This window comes from Panthera leo, chromosome F2, assembly GCF_018350215.1.
Source record: "Panthera leo isolate Ple1 chromosome F2, P.leo_Ple1_pat1.1, whole genome shotgun sequence".
Classification (NCBI taxonomy): domain Eukaryota; kingdom Metazoa; phylum Chordata; class Mammalia; order Carnivora; family Felidae; genus Panthera; species Panthera leo.
The window spans coordinates 207,568-228,711 of NC_056695.1; the positions used below are offsets into that span (position 1 = coordinate 207,568).

Consider the following 21,144-nt stretch of genomic DNA (forward strand, 5'->3'; position numbering starts at 1 on the left):
TCTCTCCCCATGTGGTCCCAAAACCAAAGTTGACAACACCATGCTCCTGGGGTCCAGAAGCGGTGCAGGCTTACTCGGCATGGAAACTGGAAGCTCAGCATGTGGTTTCCCAGGCCCGGCTGCAGCTGCCAGAGAGGAATCCTGAGGCCTCCCCGACCAGGGGCCCATCGACTTGTGTGGCCTTGGCAAAGACTGATCCTGACCCGCACCCTCCCTTGTGCCCTCAACTCAGCCCTTTGGGAGACCACTGCCCTGCTGTGGGTTCAGCACCTGGAGCCTCCTGGGACCTAACCCTAACCCTAACCCTACGCCGCACCGGGACCTTCCACCGAAACCTATGCCGGCCTTGAACACTAACTGTACACTTCAGCCGCCCTGTCGCATGGGCCCTCACTTCAGCTCTCGAAGGACATCACAAGACCGGAGTCTCTTCGGCCCTGGCGACATCCCTGGACCCAGCCGTAACCGTAGCTAAGGCTCTCTCCCCATGGGGACTCAATAGGAAAGTCTGACAACACGCCCCAGGGGTCCAGAAGCGGTGAAGACTCACTCGGCATGGTGCCTGGAAGCCCACCATGTGAGCTAGACAGGTCTAGCTGTGGTGAGCTCTCTCAGCTTTTGTTTGTGAGGGAAAGTCTTTATTCTGCCTTCATTTCTGAAGACAACTTTGCCAGTTAAGTCTTACTTGTTGGCAGTTTCTTTCTTGTAGTACTTTGACTATATCACTGCACTCTCTCCTGGCCTGCAAGCTCTCTGCTCAGAAATCTGCTTTAGCTTTACGGGGTTTACCTGGTATTGGAGTTTTGTTTTGTTTTGTTTTGTTTCTCTCCCATTGCTTTTTAACTTATTTCTCTGTCTTTGATTTATTCAGTTTTATTATAATGTGTCTTGGAGAGGATTTTTGTGGAATGAAACTTCGTAGTAATTTATTTGCTTCATAAACTTGGACGTCCAAATCTCTACCCAAGTTTGGGAAGTTCTTAGCCATTATTTCTCTGAATATGCTTTTTTATCCCTTTTTCTCTCCTCCTTCTGGGACTCCAATGATACATTGTTTGTTTTGTTTTTTGGTGGGGTCCTTCAGTTTCATAGGTTTTCTTTATTCTTTGCCATTCTTTTTTTTCCTTTTACTCTCCGATTTGGATAATTTCTGAAAAAAAAATTTGTTTATTTATTACAGAGTGAAACAGAGCACGAGCAGGAGAGGGGTAGGGACAGAGGGAGGCACAGAATCCAAAGCAGGCCCAGGGTTTGAGTTGTCAGCACAGAGCCCAATGGGGGAATCTCACAAACTGCGAGATCATGACCTGAGCCAAAGTCGGACATTTAACTGACTGAGCCACCCAGGCGCCTCCTTATTTGGATAATTTCAAATGATCTGTGTTTCAGCTCACTGAGTCTTTATTCTGCTTTGTCAAGTCTGAGAGTGAAGCTCTCTACTGAACTCTTCATTTACTGCATTCCACCAAGTCCCAAAGTTCTTATTGCTGTATTTAAAAATATTTTCTAACTCTTCGTTGAATTTCTCAGTTTCTTCTTGTATTGTCTTCCTGATATTGTTAAATTGCTTATATGTGTTTTCTTATAGCTCCATGAACATCTTTAGAACAACTGCTTTGAATTATTTGTTGAACAATTCTTGGATCTCCATGTCTTTGGGGCCAGTTACTGGAAGTTTAGTCTATTACTTTGGCGGAGACATGTTTCCCTAATTCTTTGTGATTCCTATAGCATTTTGTACATCTGTGCATTTGAAGAAGTAGTCACCTCTTCTGGACTTTATGGCCTGACTTTGATAAGGTAAGACTTTCACCTCAGAGTGGGCATGTTGACACAGGACCCCAAGTGTAGGGTGTGGATGACACTGGGTCTTTGGCTCAGGCCACTGGGATCCACAGCATCTACAACACTGTGGTCCTTGGCAAGCGTTCAAGGCGTCCATAGTGGTTTAAAGGGCAATTGGGGCTCTCAGTGGCACCTCCACATATCGTGGTTAGGGACCAGGCAGGTAGTGGTGGTGGCCAGAACTTGTGGTGACATACTTGGCTTCAGGGTCCAGCTGTAGGTGCCTGGGTAGTGTCATGTACCACTTGGACATGCATTGTAGTGGTGGGGGTCAGGGTAGGCATGAATGGACGGACCTAACTACAAGTCACTGGCATGCATACTGTGGCTGCTGGGTATTGCCATGGGTGTACAACAGTCTAGACTGTTGGCAGAAATCAAGCCTGCGGTGCGTGGGTGCACAGCTGGAGAAACTAGCTGCAGGTGATTATAGTGGCACAGGCCAGTGACAGAAGACAAGGCCTAATTCAAGCCCACAAGCAGTTGCAGAAGCCCTGGTTTTTGGTGTCCTCTCCTGTGCCTCCACAGTCTTCCCCCAAGGCATGCACACTACAGTGGAGGACAGTGACAGTTGGCAGGCTGGCTGTGTGCAAGTGCACAGCAGAGTGGGCTAGCCCAAGTACACACCTGGTGGTGGGTCAGCCTCAGGGGCCTAGGCTGGCTGGCATCTTACACTTGTGCAACCACAGAGACCTGGGATGGCTGCTGGTGCAGTTTCCAGGCCCTTATGGGAACAGGACAGGGGAAGTAGTGGGAAGAGACTCAGGAAACTGGTATCAGTGAATGCCAGTACCTGTGGAGTGAAAGCTGATGAAAACTGCAGGGGTTCCATGGAGGCTAAGTTGGTCACTGATTTCTTCAGTGGCAAAAGCTGCTGGGTTTTTCTGGAGAGTAGGTCCTGCTGCGTGGCTTCTATGAGTAGTTTCTGCACTTGTTTTTTGTTCCTCTGTACATGTCAGCTCTTTTGGTCTCTGGGTGGGATGAAACTGAAGTGGGACCTTCCAAAAGGCAATGGAAACTGGTCACTCACCCTGCTCTTCTTTTTCTGGTAAGTGGGACTCTTGTTAGCTGGGAACTTCCCTCTTGGCACTGAGCAGTGCCAACTTGAGGGATGAGATGATGCAGGCAAAATGAAGTGTCCTTTTCTTTTTCTGTAGTTATTCTCAATTTGTTTTTGTTTTTTGTTTGTTTGTTTGTTTGTTTATGTTTTGTTTTGCCCCACTGTGTTGCTGAAGTTTCTTAGGAGGACTCTTGGGCTCTTCCAGAGCCAATTTTTTGTTTTTTCATGGATAGCTGTCTGTTGATCATGGTGATGGGATGGAGGTCTCCTACATTGTTATTTTGGCGACATCACTCCCAAGTTTCCCAGATCTTAAATTCACTCCAAAATTTGTGAATGATTATGCTAGATAGTAAAGAAGGGAGAAGGTAAAAACCATGTTTTATTGATCCTGAGTTAGCACAATTCACCATATTCACACTCATTACAAACTGTTACATTATTTAGTTATCATCACTGTCACCGTTACAAATTAATTTTGAAAATGAAAGCTGAAATGCTTTTTATTATTTCCTTTATGAAGCACTAGAAGACCAAACCGCAGTCTGGGGAATCAAGATGATTGTCAGTCAAGATGATCAGCTCCTCTCATCACCAGACCATCTCAGAGGCAGCAGGGGAGGCCCCTATAGAGCATCTGTTTGACTCCTGTTGACCCATTAAAAGTGCAGCACATCGAGGCTCACAGCATTGGAATGTCTGATGGAGATCTCACTGAATTGGACACCCTTCTTGGCAAACACCACTGGAAGAAACAAGCCATAAGGGGCTCCTGGTCTGAAGATTGGATCAGTGAAAGGCAACAGTGACCACTGAAATCTTCAGTGGAAATAGCAGGCCTCATTAAGTTACTTCTGATGATGTCCATGAAAAGATTCTTCCATCTTTGCACTAGTGAGACAGTGTAAACAGCATAAGTGGTTGGATCTGCCCATTCTAGGAAACCTGGAGGCTTGGGAAGAATCCCAAGAATTTGGCAGAGGAGCTTGGGTTCGCAGTTTTGGGTCTGGGGTAGCCAACATCCATGTTGTCATCAGTTGAAACAGCAATCTCAGAATCTTAGGAGGCTGTATGAAACATTTTCATAGTCTGCAGCTTTAAGGAAATCCCTCCAGCTCCCAGTGGAAGACACTGCTCATCATCTGGGCCCAAATCACTGCAAAATCTGGCCTATACAGCATCCTGTAGAAGGAACCACACAAGCTACCTATACAGGAAAGCATTTGTAATAGCTTCCTCAGAACATCTAAGGCAACAGCTAGAATCAGCAGCCACAGAGGGAACAGTTAAAACTTGGGGTCCCCCCAAATAATACTCATATTCTGTGGAAATGGACTCCACTACCAATGGATGGGCAAGATCCCACTCACATGTGAACCAGTATTCAGAGAAAAATCCCAGGAAACGGCCAAGTTGTTTCTCCAGTATAAGCCCATCAGTCTCCTTGAAATAATGGAGAATGGCCATGAGCAATTTTCAAATCCTGAAATAGTCCAATCTCTTTTTTGTAGACCCTAAGTATCTTTGATGACTGTCCGTAAATACTGGGGCATTTTTCCTAATGCCATATTAGGTTCCTCAGTGGAAGACTTTGCTGCTGTCCACTGTGCAGGGGTCATTTCCCTTGAAGATGCTGTGAAGGTGATCCACCGCTAGAGCAGGTCATAGGCAGAGGCGGATGGAGGGAGAATGTTGGTGGTCAGAAACATTCCTGCAAAGGAGATTTCGGAGGCGCTTTTCTCTCTTTCCATAAAGGTGTGCATTGTATCTTTAACAGTTCTAGTTCATGTACTCAGGAGAAGCAAAAGTTATAGTCAGGTGTGAAAAGCTAGCTGAGCATTTTGAGAAAAGGAATATATTTCTGCCCATCATATCAGCTCTAGCTGCTTATCATAGTTACATAATGGATCCCATACTCAAGCATGCACTGGGAATGGGGTGAGGATGGAATCAGAAATGGAAATCATTTCAACAGTTAAAAGAAAAAGAGCTTCTGGAGAAGATTTTGCTATTGGCAAATATAGGTCTAGAAATGTTTGAGAACCAATTGCTTTCACCCAGGTTATCACAGCTGCAGTCAAAGGAAGGGAAAATGCTGTATTTGTCGAAATAGCTCTTAAGAGAGGACTCCAAAGAAATAGGGAAATCTTAAGTGGAGAAATACTAACTTTCCTTCTCTAAAACCAATTGAAGAGTATGAGACTCTTTTTGATTTGGTAAAATCTCTATCTGAATTTGGCTACAACCATAATTGGCCATCCTTTTATGAAGGTTTGAAAACAATTCTACTAGGTTACCTAAAATATCGGTTGGAACACAAATATCTTAAGACTTATTTAAAAAGCCATTCAGCTGTAGAACAAAATTGCTTACTTCAACATCCTCTTATTGTCGTGCCAAGGCAGCTTAGATTTTACCTGTTTCATAACTCAAGAGAGAACACCCAATGTTTTTTTTTAATTAATTACTTTATTTTTAATTTACATCCAAGTTAGTTAGCATATAGTGCAACAATGATTTCAGGAGGAGATTCCTTAATGCCTCTTACCCATTTAGCCCATCCTCCCACTACCCCTCCAGCAACCCTGTTTGTTCTCTATATTTAAGAGTCTCTTATGTTTTGTCCCCTCCCTGTTTTTATATTCTTTTTGCTTCCCTTCCCTTATGTTCATCTGTTTTGTATCTTAAGTTCCTCATATGAGTGAAGTCATATGATATTTGTCTTTCTCTGACTGACTAATTTCACTTAGCATAATACCCTCTGGTTCCATCCACGTAGTTGCAAGTTTCAAGATTTCATTGTTTTTGATTGCTGAGTAATACTCCATTGTATGCAGATATAGATATATAGGTATATATAGACATATAGATATAGATATAGGTGTAGATATAGATATAGATACACACACACACACACATACATACATACCACATCATCTTTATGCATTCAGCCGTCGATGGACATTTAGGCTTTTTCCATACTTTGTCTATTATCGATAATGCTGTTATAAACATTGGGGTGCATGTGCTCCTTCAAAACAGCACACCTGTATCCCTTGGGTAAATACCTGGTAGTGCAATTGCTGGGTCATAAGGTAGTTGTCTTTTTAACTTTTTGAGGAAGCTCCATACTGCTTTCCAGAGTGGCTGCTCCAGTTTGTATTCCCACCAGCAGTGCAAAAGAGATCCTCTGCATCCTCACCAACATCTGCTGTTGCTTGAATAGTTAATGTTAGCCATTCTGACAAATGGGAGGTGGCATCTCATTGTGGTTTTGATTTGTATTTCCCTGATGATGAGTGATGTGGAGCATTTCTTCATGTGTCTGTTAGCCATACAGATGTCTTCTTTGGAGAAGTGTCTATTCATGTCTTTTGCCCATTTCTTCACTGGATTATTTGTTGTTTGGCTGTTGAGTTTGAGAAGTTCTTTGTAGATTTTAGATTCTAACCATTTATCGGATATGTCATTTGCAACTTTCTTCTCCTATCCCCTTGGTTGACTTTTAGTTTTGCTGATTGTTCCTTCCCTGTGCAGAAACTTTTTTATCTTGATGAGGTCCCAATAATTAATGTTTGCTTTTGTTTCCCTTGCCTCCAGAGAGGTGTTGAGTAAGAAGTTGCTGTGGCCAAGGTCAAAGAGGTTTTTGCCTGCTTTCTCCTTGAGGATTTTGATGGCTTCCTGTCTTGCATTGCGGTCTTCCATCCATATTGTGTTTATTTTTGTGTATGGTGTAAGAAAGTGGTCCATGTTCATTCTTCCGCATGTCGCTGTCCAGTTTTCCCAGCACCACTTGCTCAAGAGACTGTCTTTATTCCATCAGATATTCTTTCCTGCTGTGTCAAAGACTAGTTGCCCATACGTTTGTGGGTCCATGTCTGGGTTTTCTATTCTGTTCCATTGATCTGAGTGTTTGTTTTGTGCCAGTACCATACTGTCTTGATGAATACAGCTTTGTAATACAGCTTGAAGTCCGGGATTTTGATGCCTCCTTCTTTGGTTTTCTTTTTCAAGATTGCTTTGGCTATTCAGGGTCTTTGGTGGTTCCAAATTTTAGGATTGTTTGTTCTAGCTCTGTGAAGAATGCTTGTGTTGTTTGAAATTGAATGTGTAGATTGCTTTGGGTAGTATTGACATGTTCGCAATATTTATTCTTCCAATCCAGGAGCACGGAATAGTTTTCCTTTTGTGTGTGTCTTCTTCAGTTTCTTTCATAAGCTTTCTATAGTTTTCAGTGTATAGACTTTTTACCTCTTGCTTTATGTTTATTCCTAGGTATTTTATGGGTTTTGGTGCAATTGTAAATGGGGTCGTTTCCTTGATTTCTTTCTGTTGCTTCATTATTGGTGTATCGTTCATTGATGTTATATCCTGCTACTTTGCTGCATTAATGGGTTAGTTCTAGCAGTTTTGTGGTGGAATATTTTGGGTTTTCCATATAGAGTATCATGTCATCTGGGAAGAGTGAAAGATTGACTTCCTCCTTGCTGAATTGGATGCCTTTTATTCCTTTGTGTTGTCTGAGTGCTGAGAACTAAGAGTTCCGATACTATGTTGAATAACCGTGGTGAGAGTGGACATCCCTGTCTTGTTCTTGCACTTAGGGGGAAAACTCTCCGTTTTTCCCCATTGAGGATAATATTAATGGTGGATCTTTCCTACATGGTTTTCATGATTTTGAGGCATGATCCTTCTATCCCTGCTTTCTTGAGTGTTTTTGTCAAGAAAGGATGTTGTATTTTGTCAAATGCTTTTTCTGCATCTATTGAGAAGATCATGTGGTTCTTGTCCTTTCTTTTATTGATGTGATGTATCACATTGTTTTGCAGATATTGAACCAGACTTGCATCCCATTATAAATTCGGCCTGGCCATGGTGAGTAATTCTTTTCATGTATTGTTGGATCCAGTTGGCTAGTATCTTGTTGAGGATTTTTGCATCCTTGTTCATGAAGGAAATTGGGTCTGAAGTTCTTTTTAGTGGGGTCTTTGATGTTGGAATCAAGGTAATGCTGGCTTCATACGGTGAGTTTGGAAGTTTTCCTTCCATTTCTATTTTTGGAACAGCTTCAAAAGAATAGGTGTTAACTCTTCTTTACTGGAAAGCCACCTGGCCCCAGACTGTTAGTTTTTGAGAGATTTTTGATTACTAATTTGATTTCTTTACTGGTTATGGGTCTGTTCAAATTTTCTTTTTATTTATTTATTTTTTTAACTAAAAACTGTAATGCTTAATTATTTTTGAGAGACAGAGATGGAGAGGGAGAGAGAGAGATAGAGTGAGCATGAGCAGAGGAGGGTCTGAGAGGGAGACACAGAATCGAAAGCAGGCGACAGGCTCTGAGCTGTCAGCATAGAGCTCGACCGGGAGTTTGAACCCATGAACTGTGAGATAATTTCCTGAGCCAAAGTCAAACGCCTAACCTATTCAGCCACCCAGCTGCCCAGTTCAAATTTTCTATTTCTTCCTGTTTCAGTTTTGGTAGTTTATAGGTTTCTAGGAATTTGTCCATTTTTTCCAGACTTCCCATTTTTTTAGCATATAACTGCTCATAATAGTCTCTTATTTTTTTTATTGCTGCAGTGTTGGTTGTGATCTCTTTTCTTCTTGATTTTATTTATTTGGGTCCTTTCCTTTTTTTTTTTTTTTTATCAAACTGACTAAGGTTGTATCAATTTTGTTCATTCTTTCAAGAACCAGCTCCTGGTTTCTTTGATCTCTTCTGGGTTTTTTGGCTTTGATAGCATTGATTTTTTTCTCTAATCTTGATTATTTCCTGTCTTCTGCTGGCTTGGGGTTTTATTTGCTGTTCTTTTTCTAGCTTTTTAAGGTGTAAGATTACACCTGAGACCTTTCTTCCTTCTTTAGGAAGGCCTGGATTGCTATATACTTCCCTCTTATGACCACCTTTGCTGTGTCCCAGAGGTTTTGGGCTGTGGTGTTATCATTTTCATTGGCTTCCATGTACTTTTTAATTTCCTCTTTAACCTCTTGGTTAGCCCCTTCATTCTTTAGTAGGATGTTCTTTAGTCTCCAAGTATTGGTCATCTTTCCCAGTTTTTTTCTTGTGGTTGATTTCGGGTTTCATAGCATTGTGATCTGAAAATATGCACTGTATGTTCTAGATCATTTTGTACTTGTTGAAGGCTGGTTTGCGTCCCAGTATGTGATCTCTTCTGGAGAATGTTCCATGTGCACTTGAGAAGAATGCGTATTCTGTTGATTTAGGATGAGATGTTCTGAATATATTTGTTAAGTCCATCCCATCCCATGTGTCATTCAAAGCCATTGTTTCCTTGTTGGTTTTTTGATTAGATGATCTGTCCATTGTCATAAATGGGATGTTGAAGTCCTCTACTATCCTGGTGTTAGTGTCAGTGAGTTTCTTTCCGTTTGTGATTCATTGATTTCTATGTTTGGGTGCTATCACATTTGGAGCATAAATGTTTACAATTGTTAGATCTTCGTGGTGGATAGACCCCTTAATTAAGTTATAATGCCCTTCTTCATCTTTTGTGGTCTTTATTTTAATATCTAGATTGTCTGCTGTAAGTATTACTATTCTGGCTTTCTTTGGCGACCATTAGCATGATAGATGGTTCTCCATCCCCTTACTTTCAACCTGAAGGCGTCTTTAGGTCTAAAACGTGTCTCTTGTAAACAGCATAGAGTTATATAGTGTTTTCTTATCTATTCTGTTACCCTATGTCTTTTAATTGGAGCACTTAGTCCATTAACGTTTATAGTGAGTACTGAAAGGTATGAATTGATTGTCATTATGTTGCCTGTAGAGCTGGAATTTCCGGTGCAGAACACCCTATGTGTTTGAGCACAAAAACAATGAGACTCCTTTGGTTCCTCATTCCTGGTTTGTGGAACCTGGTCTGGCCTATGTGATGGACAGGTACTTCCATGAACCTCTGAGTACATATCAGATAAGCGTGGATTTCTTAGTTCTCTGTGTGGTGAGCCAAAACGTCTTAAATATAAAGATGCAGTTGGAATCAGGAGAAACAGAAACAAAATTTGACATGATCTCTTCAGCAACAGCAGTTTATGCAAAGGAGGAAGTTAAAAAAAACTTAGAGTGAAAAAAAGCATATTTCCCTTGGGAGAATCTTGCAACTGTGTTTGTTGATTTTGGTGATAAAGTTTATGAAATACTCTTCTATGTTGGTTTTCAATATGGTACCATTTTCAAATAGTTCAATATCATTTTCTTTTCCTTCTTTTTTTGTAATAAATAATAAATATTTAATATATAAATATTAAACAACACACTACTGCGCAAGCAATGGGCCAAATAAGAAATCGAACAGCAAGTCAAAGTATGTCTTAAAATCAAAAAGAAAACACAATATTCCAAAACCTATGGGATGCACCAGAAACAGATGATAGAGTGTAATGGATACCATAAATGCTTGTATTAAGAAAAAACGTTCAGGGGCACCTGGATGTCTCAGTTGGGTAAGTGTCCAACTTCAGCTCAAGTCATGATCTCATAGTTTGTGAGTTCGAGCCCCACATGGGGCTCTGTGCTGGCTGGCAGTGTGGAGTCTGCTTGGGATTCTCTCTCTTTGACCCTCTCCCACTCACGCTTTCTCTCTCTTAAAATAAATAAATAATAAACAAAAAAACCAAACTTTAAAAGAGTTCAAATAAGCATTGTACCATTACACTATAAGGAACTATAAAAAGAAGGAGCTTGGCTGAAATTTAATAGATGAAGGAATAAGAAAGAAAAATCAGAAATAAAATAGAAACTAGAATAAACAATAACATATTTAAAGTAATGACCATTTTTTCCAAAAACAAACAAACAAACAAACCCAAATTTTGGCAATGTTTTAACTACACTAAGCAAAAAAAGAAAAAAAAGAAAAAAAAAAAAGAAAAGAAAAGAAAAAAAAGAAAAGAAAAGAAAAAGAGAGAGAGAGAGAGAAGACTCAAAAATGAAAATGAGAAATGGAGGGAAAAACAATAGAACAGATAACCACAGAAGTATAGTGTGATTACAGATTACTATAAGCAGTTATATAGTAACAAATCAAATAATTTAGAAATAAGATAATTCTTTAAAATGTGCAAATTACCAAGATAAAATCATGAATCTTGAATCCAAGAAGTAAGAAATCTTCTTAGACCCATGACAAGAATGAAAGTTGAATTAGGAATCAAAAATCTCCCAGCACAGAAAATCCCAAGACCATCTGGCTTCACTGGTGAATTCTACCAAACATTAAAAAGAAATAATGGGGGAACCTGGGTGGATCAGTCAGTTAAGTTCCAACTTCGGCTCAGGTCATGATCTCGTGGTTCACGAGTTCGAGCCCCGCGTCGGGCTCTGTGCTGACAGCTCGGAGCCTGGAGACTGCTTCCGGTTCTGTGTCTCCCTCTCTCTCTGACCCTCCCCCATTCATGCTCTGTCTCTCTCTGTCTCAAAAATAAACACTAAAAATTTTTTTGAAAAAAAAAGAAATAATGGATGACAACCTTAATCAAAATCTTACAAATAATGGAATAGAGGGGACACATTCAAAATCATTCCACGAGGCCAGTTCTACACTGATAGCAAAGCAGGATAAAAACGACAAGAACAAAAAGTCTAGTTTGTCCAATATAAGTATCAACCCTTGGGCTTTCTTTTGACATCCATTTGCATGATAAATGTTTTCTCCAACCCCTCACATTCAATCTGGAAGTGTCTTTAGATCTGCAGAGTCTTGCAGGCCACATATAGATGGGTCTTGTTTTTGTTTTTGTTTTTTATCCATTCTGGCACCCTATGTCTTTTGATTGGAGTATTTGTTCCATTTACTTTCAAGGTACTTATTGATAGATAGGTATTTATTGCCATTTTATTGCATGTTTTGTCATTGTTCTGGAGATTTTCTGATCCTTTCTTGTCTTTGACACTTTTGGCCTCTGCTTTGCCCTCAGAGTCCCCTTCAGTCTATCTTGTAAGGCTGGTGTAGTTATCATGAACTCCTTTAGTTTTGGTTTGTCTGGGAAACTCTTTATCTCTCATTCTATTCTGAATGATAGCTTTGCGGGATGAGTATTGGCTGCAGATTTTTCCCATTCAGCACTTTGAATATATCATGCCACTTCCTTCCTGGCTTGCCAAGTTTCTGTTGAGAAATCTCCAGCTAGCCTTATGGGTTTTTCTCCTGTAAGTGAAGGACTTGTCTTGCTGCTTTTAAGATGTTTCTTTTATCACTATGCTTTATAAATTTAATTAGAATATGCCTTGGTGTGAGCCTGCTTTTGTTGATTTTGATAGGTGTTTTTTGTGCCTCCAGGATCTGGATGTCTGTTTCCTTCCCCAGATTAGGGAAGTTTACTGCTATTATTTCTTGAAATGAATTTTCTGCCTCCTTTTCCCTCTCTTCTGATGGGATTCCTATAATATGAATGTTATGACTTTTGATGGAGTCACTGAATTTCCTGTCTATTGTTCTGAATATTCATCTTCCTTTCTTTTGTTCAGCTTAATTTTTGCCCATTATTTTATCTTCTCGGCCAATAATTCATTCTTTTTCCAGTCTGCTGTTCATTGCATCAAGCCTGTTGCCAGTCTCATTTATTGCATTCTTCATCTCTGATGGATTCTTTTTTTATATAAAAGTTATTTATTTATTTGGAGAGAGATTGAGACAGCGTAAGTTGAGGAGGGGTAGAGAGAGAGGGAGACAGAGAATCCTAAGCAGGATCCATGCCATCAGCACAGATGGGGCTCGAACTCATGGAACTGTGAGATCACGACCTGAGCTGAAACGAAGAGTTGGACGCTTAACTGACTGAACCAACCAGGCACCCCAATCTGATTGATTCTTTTTTTAACTCTTTGATCTCTGTTGTTAGCGTCTCACTGATGTCTTCCATTCTTTTCTTAGGTTCATTGAGTATCTTATGGTTGTTGCTTTACATTCTCCAATAAACATGTTATATGTTTTGCTTAGATCTCTGTCCATGGCCTTTGTCTTTTTCTTTCATTTGGGATAAGTTCTTCTGGCTCGGCATTTTGGCTAACTCTCTACCTTCTTCTCTGGGTTAGCAGCTTTCCATTTTATTTTCTGATGAGCTAATGGAAGCCATAACAACCATCAAAGTTAATAAAGGTCTGTAGAGAGAAACTTATGAATTTCATATACTTTAGACTACAATGTTAGACTATTTCTTAGAAATGACAGTTGTCATGGTCACAAGAGAGAAAAATTGGAGGAAAACTGGTGTTTCATCAAAGACAAATTGACAGTTTTCAAAAATCTGGAAGGGGAAATGAATATATAAAGGTCGTCGAATGTAAAGAAAACTATTTGGAAGGGTGTGGGTTCTTTATGGACAAATATGGTTACATTTTAGCAAACCTAGAAGAGATAAGATTCATGTATAGTAAACAAAACACAATCTAATGATACTTTTCTTCTAGAAACCATTGGAAACACGTATCGCACACTGAGATGCATGGGGCTGGTGAAGTGCTTCTATTACTAATTCTAGCTGACGTATTTGCAATAGCTCAAGAGATTACAAAATATTTGCCTTATGATTCTGAGTATGTTAGGTTTCAGGAACGAGAAGCAAGCCAAGATTCTGAGATGATAGTAGGTGATAAGATAAAGACCGAAATAAAAGACTCTGTCATCTTTTATTCATGTGTGGAATTAAACAGCTAAGTGAAGAAATCCCCGGTATACGTCTTCAGTACCCACCAACGTGCTGTGAGGAATTTCATCAACTTATTTTGGCCACAGAAGACCAAAGTGCTGATTATTTTGTGATAGTAATCTATTCTTATAAAGCAATGAGAAATTTGGGTCACATTATTCCAGGATTTGTTCTCTGTAGCCTGACAAGTGTCTCTTTGATTGAAGTGCCAACAATCACATTTCAGATGATACATATTAAGGATACAAGCCCATAAGACATGGCAAGTATAGCAGAAGCTGTTATTAAATGTAAGGGGAAGGATTATCCAGAACTCTATTGATCAGAGTAGATTATTTACTCCTGAAACCAGGTGTACTCTCCTTGGAAAGGCTTATGATAGTAAACCTCACAAAGGCAAACAGAACTCAGATGTCTACTCACTACACCTTGGATCCCTACAGTGTAGGGGAGGTGACTGCTGAGACAGAAAGGCACAAGCACATTGCTCAATGATCCGTTGCGGAAGCTGAGACTGATAAAATACGTGTCCACTCAGATTATTTTCCTGTCAGCACCTCCAGCTAACATTTCAGCAATATTTTATATGGGGCTGATGACACAATAGAGAAACACAAATTACTGGCGCTGAACTTCAGTGGTACAGTTACAGCCATAAGCAAGGATGTTAGAGAACTGAAGACTGGTGATCATATTGCCACCTCTTTTCCTGTTGTGGCATCATCAAAGGTCTTAATTCCTGACCTCGTGTGTTTTCACAGCAAAAATTTTCCCGTTAGAAATGTACCATGTACATCATATTTTATAATAGCTTGGAAAATTCTCACCCAGATATTACCAAATGCCAGGTGTCTCTCCATGCTTGCTGTTATGTCCCCATAGCCAAGGTCAGTACTAGCTGATGTGCTGACTTTGGCTGCTAGGGAAGTATGTTGGAGGTGGGGCACTCTTCTATGGCAAAAGGTAGAATGTTACCAAGCACTTATTTTTCGGTCACCTCTAGAGAAACTCTAGAGTTTTTCTTCAAAGAAACACTCACTGTCCTTCCTTATGTCTCGATGCTGTCTTCCTAAGTGACCAATGCCAGTCTGCAGTATACAGCAGTCACTGCATAATGGTAACTATCATGCCCAGATCCACATTCTAAATCTTAGCCATCATGCTAAATAGGCTGCCCTGATAAAAGTCTGCATGCAAGGATTTCATAAGAACAGAAAGAAAAATCCATGAAGATCTTCAAGGATTCCATCAGAAACACACAAAAAGTGGCCTGCAATTCTGGACAGTCATACTGAGAATAATTAGATTATAATATGCATGGTTATAGATTTTGGCAAAGCCAGGTTGGCCATAAGGTAGTACCAGATAAATGTAAATGGCTACTTGTTAAGAGTTTCCATGAGATAACCCATCATGGTAGGGACAAATTGGCTGTGATACAAAATAAACATGGATAGGGACACTTTTTTTAACGTTTATTTTTGAGAGAGAGGGGGGAGGGGCAGAGAGAGACAGGGAGGCACAGAATCTGACACAGGCTCCAGGCTCTGAGCTGTCAGCACAAAGCCTGATGCAGTGCTCAAACCCATGAACCATGAGATCAAAACCTGAGCCAAAGTCGGACACAACTAACTGAGCCATCAAGGCGCCCCCTGATGCGGACACTTTTTAAGGAGGACAGAGGATATGGACCACTCATGTCACACCTGTAAACCAATACAATTATGGAAAAGCAGAGAATTGTGAGTCATGGACTAGTACCATGTCTAAAAGGCCCCTTGAACATCTCCAGATAAATTTCCTACAATTTTCTCTTTTTAAGGTGTTGAATATCTGTTATTAATGCAATATATATTTGGGAGAATGCTGACTGATCTCCGAGCCATAAGTAAAATCATACAACCTATGGGGTTGGCCTTCCTAAGCCTGGCCTTCCGACGCCTGCTGCTATCCCTGGAGATTGGAAACTTATAATTATTGATCTTAAGGATTGTTTTTTCTCCATTTCCTTAAACCCTAAAGATTCGTAGAGATTTTCATTTTCTGTTCCTGTAATTAATCATGAGGAACCCATAAGCAGATTTCAATGGAAAGTTTCACCTCAAGGAAAGTTAGATAGTCCTACTCTTTGTCAGCTTTTTGATGCAGAACCTCTCCGATGTTTATGATCTCAGTTTCCTCATGCTAAGATTATCCATTACATGGATGACATCCTACTAGCTTTACCCAAGCGACATGATTTACATGCACTCTTTTTAGCAGCTCAGGCAACCCTCTCAAAATATGGCCTCATTATTGCAGAAGACAAAATTCAATTTGAAAATCCCTTGTTCTATTTAGGTCAAAAATTAGTACAAAATTCAATAATGCTTCAAAATGTTCAAACTCGTAGAGATCCTTTGCATACTTTGAATGATTTCAAGAAGTTATTAGGAGACATTAACTGGTTAGGTCCTACTCTAGGTATACCTGCTTATCGACTGACTCTTCTTTTTGATGTACTTAAGGAGGATTCCTATTTAAATAGCCCTAGAAAATTAACTCCGGAAGCATCACAAGAATTACAATGGATTGAACAAAAGATTGCTTCCAGTCAGCTTCCTCGAATTGACTCCTCGCTACATGTTTCCTTGTTCATTTTACCATAACCTCCTTCTCTTACAGGAGTACTTTGGCAGGCTAATGGAATCATAGAATGGATATTTCTTTCCAACAAAGCCTTTAAAAAATTATCTACATATTTAGACAAAGTAGGAAAGTTAATTTTTCAGGGTGGGGAGAGACAAGGAAATAAAAACCCAAGGGCCTGAGACAATTATAGTACCTCTGTCTCACGCACAAATATCCATGGCATATTGGCAATGCATTTCATGGCAATTTGGAGTTGCAGATTATATAGGTCCTCACAGAGACAACCATTAACCTAAATCCAAATTAATTGAATTTATCAAAACCACCTCCTTTATCATGCTCGAGTTGTACAATCAGTACAGGTACTGTACAATCAGTACCTGTAAATTCCATAGGATGATCCCTCTTTCCCAGTTTATGCAAATGATTCAGCTTGGTTCCTTGGACCTTATGATAATAGAGGTCCATTTAAACCAGAAGAAGAAGGAAAAGTAATCCCTGAATATTCTGTAGGTGCAAATTGGCCACCTATATGATTGGAACAGGCAACACTGTGTTACATTTCATTCACAGGCATGGATAGCAAAAATATGCAATGGGACGGTCTCTACATTGTACTTACTAAAGGGAGTCTCCATGAGAAGTCAAAGAATTATATATGAGCACCCTCCTTAATTGCCTCGATGTCAATTAAGAAAGATGATAAATACTGAGGAGTGGGTTAATTGGGAGCTCTGTCGAGGAGAGGTTGGTAGAGTTCTTCTCAATACTTCTAAAGGAAGCGTCTTTAATCGGGACTCTGTGGGCTCTGCTCGGACCAAATGCTCCAAAAGAGAGCTCTCATGGCGTCGATATCAAGACGACATCATTTCAGATGTAACATCTGAACCCACTGTATGGCATGAAGGAGGGAGGGCTCCCCCCTGCCCACGTTTACTTGATGGGCCATTTGCAGAACTTTGGAAAAGTGGTACTAGATTATTAGGCAAGGCCACTTGGAAAGGCCACTTGAATATTTCAAATAAATTCTCCATCTCTTTTAGATTAAATGAGACTCATAAAATTCAAGCATGTGTCAGACTTCCTTTTCTGTTTATGTTAGGCATGCCTCATTGGGACCCTGATAACAATCATCTTACTTGCCATAATTGTTCTTTTGATACTTGTCTTAATTCTATTATTTCTTTTAGCCAGGAAAAGTAAAACTTATATATCCTTAAGGCACGTAATGGGGTTTGGATGCCTGTATTCATGGATCGGTCTTGACAACACTCCCCTGAAATGTATCTCATAGATGAAATATTGAAACCTGTCTTCCACCACACCCGAAGGCTTCTAGCTTTACTGGTAACTTCTGTACTTGGAATTATAGCTATTACAGCTACAGCAGCAACAGCCGGTTTTGCGCTGCGTCAGACTGTATAAACCACCCACTTTGTACAAAACTGGGGTCAAGATTCAGAAAGGCTGTGGAACAGCCAACGGCTGATTGATAGCCGAACAGAGAGCCAATTATCTGACTTGTAACAAGCTGTTCTTTTTCTAGCAAATCAATTGATTAGTTTACAACAACAGAGAAAACTTCAGTGTGATTGGAACATAAAACCTTTTGTGTCACCCCCCCTTCCCCCCCCCCCCGTGTATGTAATAAATCTAAGATATGGGACCTGGTGCATCGACACCTTCTTATTCAAGGTAACACCTCTGCTGATATAGCTCAATTGCAAAAGGATATCTATGAAATGTTCAAAAATAAACTTGAGATGATTTCTGGTGCCCCTTCTCTATCTGAGATAACTAATCGAATCTTAGAATTAAAACCAATGAATTATATAAAGCCCTTAAGCTTTTCTGCCATTGGTATTTTTATATTAATCTTTGTCTTATTACTTTACATGTACCTAGTCTGGAGAAGAGGACAGCAACAAAGCTGAGACTGCCTCAGGAGCCTCTGTCTTTGCTCTCCAGGTTTTCCAAAGGGGGAGAGGTGGGAGGTGCAGGAGAAAAGCATCCAAAGAAAAGACTTCAAAAGGGAAGGGCTGGAGAAGGTGCAAGGCCTTAGGACATGTTTCCATAGCTGAACACTGCGGCTTCTAAGGAACGCCTAGAGCCTTTAACATTGTCCAAGGTGGGACACATCTGACCTTCACACCTGACCCTTCCTAGTGATAGAGAAACCAGTTAACTCGAAATTCAACCTTGAAAAGCTAAACCATTAGAGTGATTGACACACTTCTTAGCTGACTTGATGCACATAGTCTTTAGCAATTGTCCTAGTAAAAAGAAGCTTCGTTCTGGAGTCGGGGCCTCGTTCCGACTCGAGTATGAGGAACTTCACTTAACTGAACGTTGTAGACTCATCTTTTGCGACTCCAGCCATGCTCCCTGCAACACGTGTGAGGGAACAAAATCGTAATGACTTCATGGTGTCCTTGTACTCTACAATTGTACTATACTTTAATCATTTAGGTTGAACTTTTACATGGTTTCAGTGTTTTGCTGTTAAAATGAGCACATTGGGGGCTGGGCAAAGTGGGCGAAGGGGAAGGGAGAGACAAGCTTCCAGTTGTAGAATGAATAAGTCAGAGGAATAAAAAGCCCAGCATAGGAAGTTTAGTCAGTGATACTGTAATGTAGTGTCACATAGTGACAGAAGGTAACTACATGTGTGGTGAGCATAGCATAATGTGTAAACTTATCAAATAACTATGTTGTATACCTGAAACTAATGTAACTGTGTGTCAGCTCTACTCACATAAAAATGTTTAATTACGATAATAAAATCAGTGATGTGGTGATCATCCTAAGGTCTCAAGGTTTGCCCACATTCTTAAATAACTCCTTAGAATACACTGGAAATTTACTCATGTGTTTTTTATTCATTTATCTAGATTCCAATTCTAGAAATGGAATTGGTGAGTTAAAAGGGACATTCCTATTTACATTTGGTTTTGTGCTACGCACTGTCTCTACTGAGAATGTTCAGAAGTTCCTAGAACTACTTCCATGAGTCTGCTAATTTAGGGTTCATTTAAGTCAAGATTATAACATCATAAAGAGCGTGTTTAAAACCATAAAGTAGTTACACTTTTCTTTCCAGTCACAAGGGGTATTGTATAAAATTGTGGGAAAATTCTCAGCTACCAAAATATATTCTATAAGAAATTGATACGGTGAGGAGTTAAACCAGCTAGGAATAACATGGGCAACAAAAGGGGACAGTCTGAAGGGTATTTTTCCGCTTTCTTTTAAAGAGTGTTTTATGTTAAAACATGGCATGAATATAGTTTTTTTGCCTTTTTAAATATAGTCTGAAAAGTTCAAAGTTGTGGAAACCAAAGAATTCTGTTATTTCAATTGGAAGAACGGACAGCGGTTATGAAAATTTTCAAACACATGAAAAAGTTTCAAAGCTGTAGACATAAACTCCTTTACATCGAAAGCCTTTGGTATGCATTACCTAAGACAAAGCATATTTGCCCTAAATAAAGAGAATAATTTATCCTACTAAAGAAAACTAAATACTATTTCCTTAATATCTGGTACTCCAAGTTTTTTTTTTTCAAATTTTCCTCAAATGTCCCTAGAATTTCTTATGTATGTTTTTTTATGAAATATCATCAAGTCAAGGGTTCGGGCATTACATTTGGTTGGTCAGTAAAATAAAGTTTGATCAGTGTAAGTCTAATTCCATTAACACAAGCTCTATTATTATCTTTATAAACAATGGTAATATTTCATTCCACCCTGTTTGTGGTCCTTACTTGATCGATATCTCAAGAGACCAGTTAGTTTTACATGTCCTTTATTTCTCTCCATTTATATGTCCATTTTAAAGTTGATTTATTAATTACTGTATATGCAAGAGACTTTATCATTAGAATCCTGATTCTAAAGGAAGCTTTCCTGCAAGTTTTCAGATAAGTAATACTTGAAGATAAATGTATGTATAAGTGCTTTTAGGATGAATGTAAAATATGAAATACTAGAAAGCATAATCACTTTGGGGCTAAAGGAGGCAAACTGGAAAACAAAACACATGAAAAGGTTACAGACTCAATAAACACAGATATCAAGCTGTACTATTTTCAAAGATAGGTGAATTAATTTGTTAAACCAAATATGTTTCTTATAATAAGGATAGTTTTATAAATGTACATAAAAGACTAAATATGTATACAGAATTTTTAGATGAAATTCAGAAAATAAAAAAATATTGTCTGTGAGTATACTTTATCAGCTTGTGGTTAGGCTAGGAACAATTTACGTCATAATCTGAAGGTTTATAAATCATGTCTGGCAACTGTACATTTCTTTGTTTTTCACAAAGTTATTTAATTTAAGAAATTTTGTGATTTGTCCCGTTGGCAATATTAATAGTATATTTAATGGCAGTTTTGGCTTTTTGCCTCTAGATTTTAATAAAGGGAACTTATTTTGTAGTTGCAGTGAGATATTTTAAGTGCTATTTGAGGATAGCGTTTTCTTTTGGAATGTCAGTTGTCTGTGAAGAGCTCTTTTGGAATTTTAATGGTGTCTTCTATTTTCATAGCTGTTCACCCAGAAATCATAGCTTTAGGTATTGTTGGCTTCTCTGGAACAGAGTTGGAGAATCTTGTGAACCAGGCTGCATTAAAGGCGGATGTTGATGGAAAAGAAATGGTTACCATGAAGGAGCTAGAGTTTTCCAAAGACAAAATTCTAATGGGTAGGTTCTTTGTTTCCCCTGTCTTACACTGTTCATTATGTTAGATAATAAATTCTTTTTGAGAAAAAGTTTGTAAAAAAGAAAGGTACAGGAGCAAGAAGATAAATATATGCTCAGAAATAGCCATACAATTGGGCTTCTTACGGAATAAATATAGTTTGTATGATTATACTGTGGGCTTCAGGGGTGTCATGTGTTTACTCTTATCTGACATTGCTGATAAAAGAGT

General features: G+C 39.4%; 2 long non-coding RNA genes across 2 annotated transcripts in view; both read left to right on the forward strand.

Moving 5' to 3' along the window:
• The window catches only part of LOC122211222, a 52,701-nt gene extending 48,587 nt beyond the window's left edge, over positions 1–4,114 (forward strand). The window contains exons 2-3 of the long non-coding RNA XR_006198569.1: positions 1,589–1,800; positions 3,429–4,114. This is a non-coding gene — a long non-coding RNA (uncharacterized LOC122211222). The remainder of the gene's footprint in view (positions 1–1,588; positions 1,801–3,428) is intronic.
• A 3,617-nt stretch (positions 4,115–7,731) lies between these two features.
• On the forward strand, positions 7,732–13,559 carry LOC122211223. The gene is made up of 2 exons (XR_006198570.1): positions 7,732–7,780; positions 13,338–13,559. It is a non-coding gene; the product is annotated as an uncharacterized LOC122211223 (long non-coding RNA).
• Positions 13,560–21,144: the final 7,585 nt, after the last annotated feature.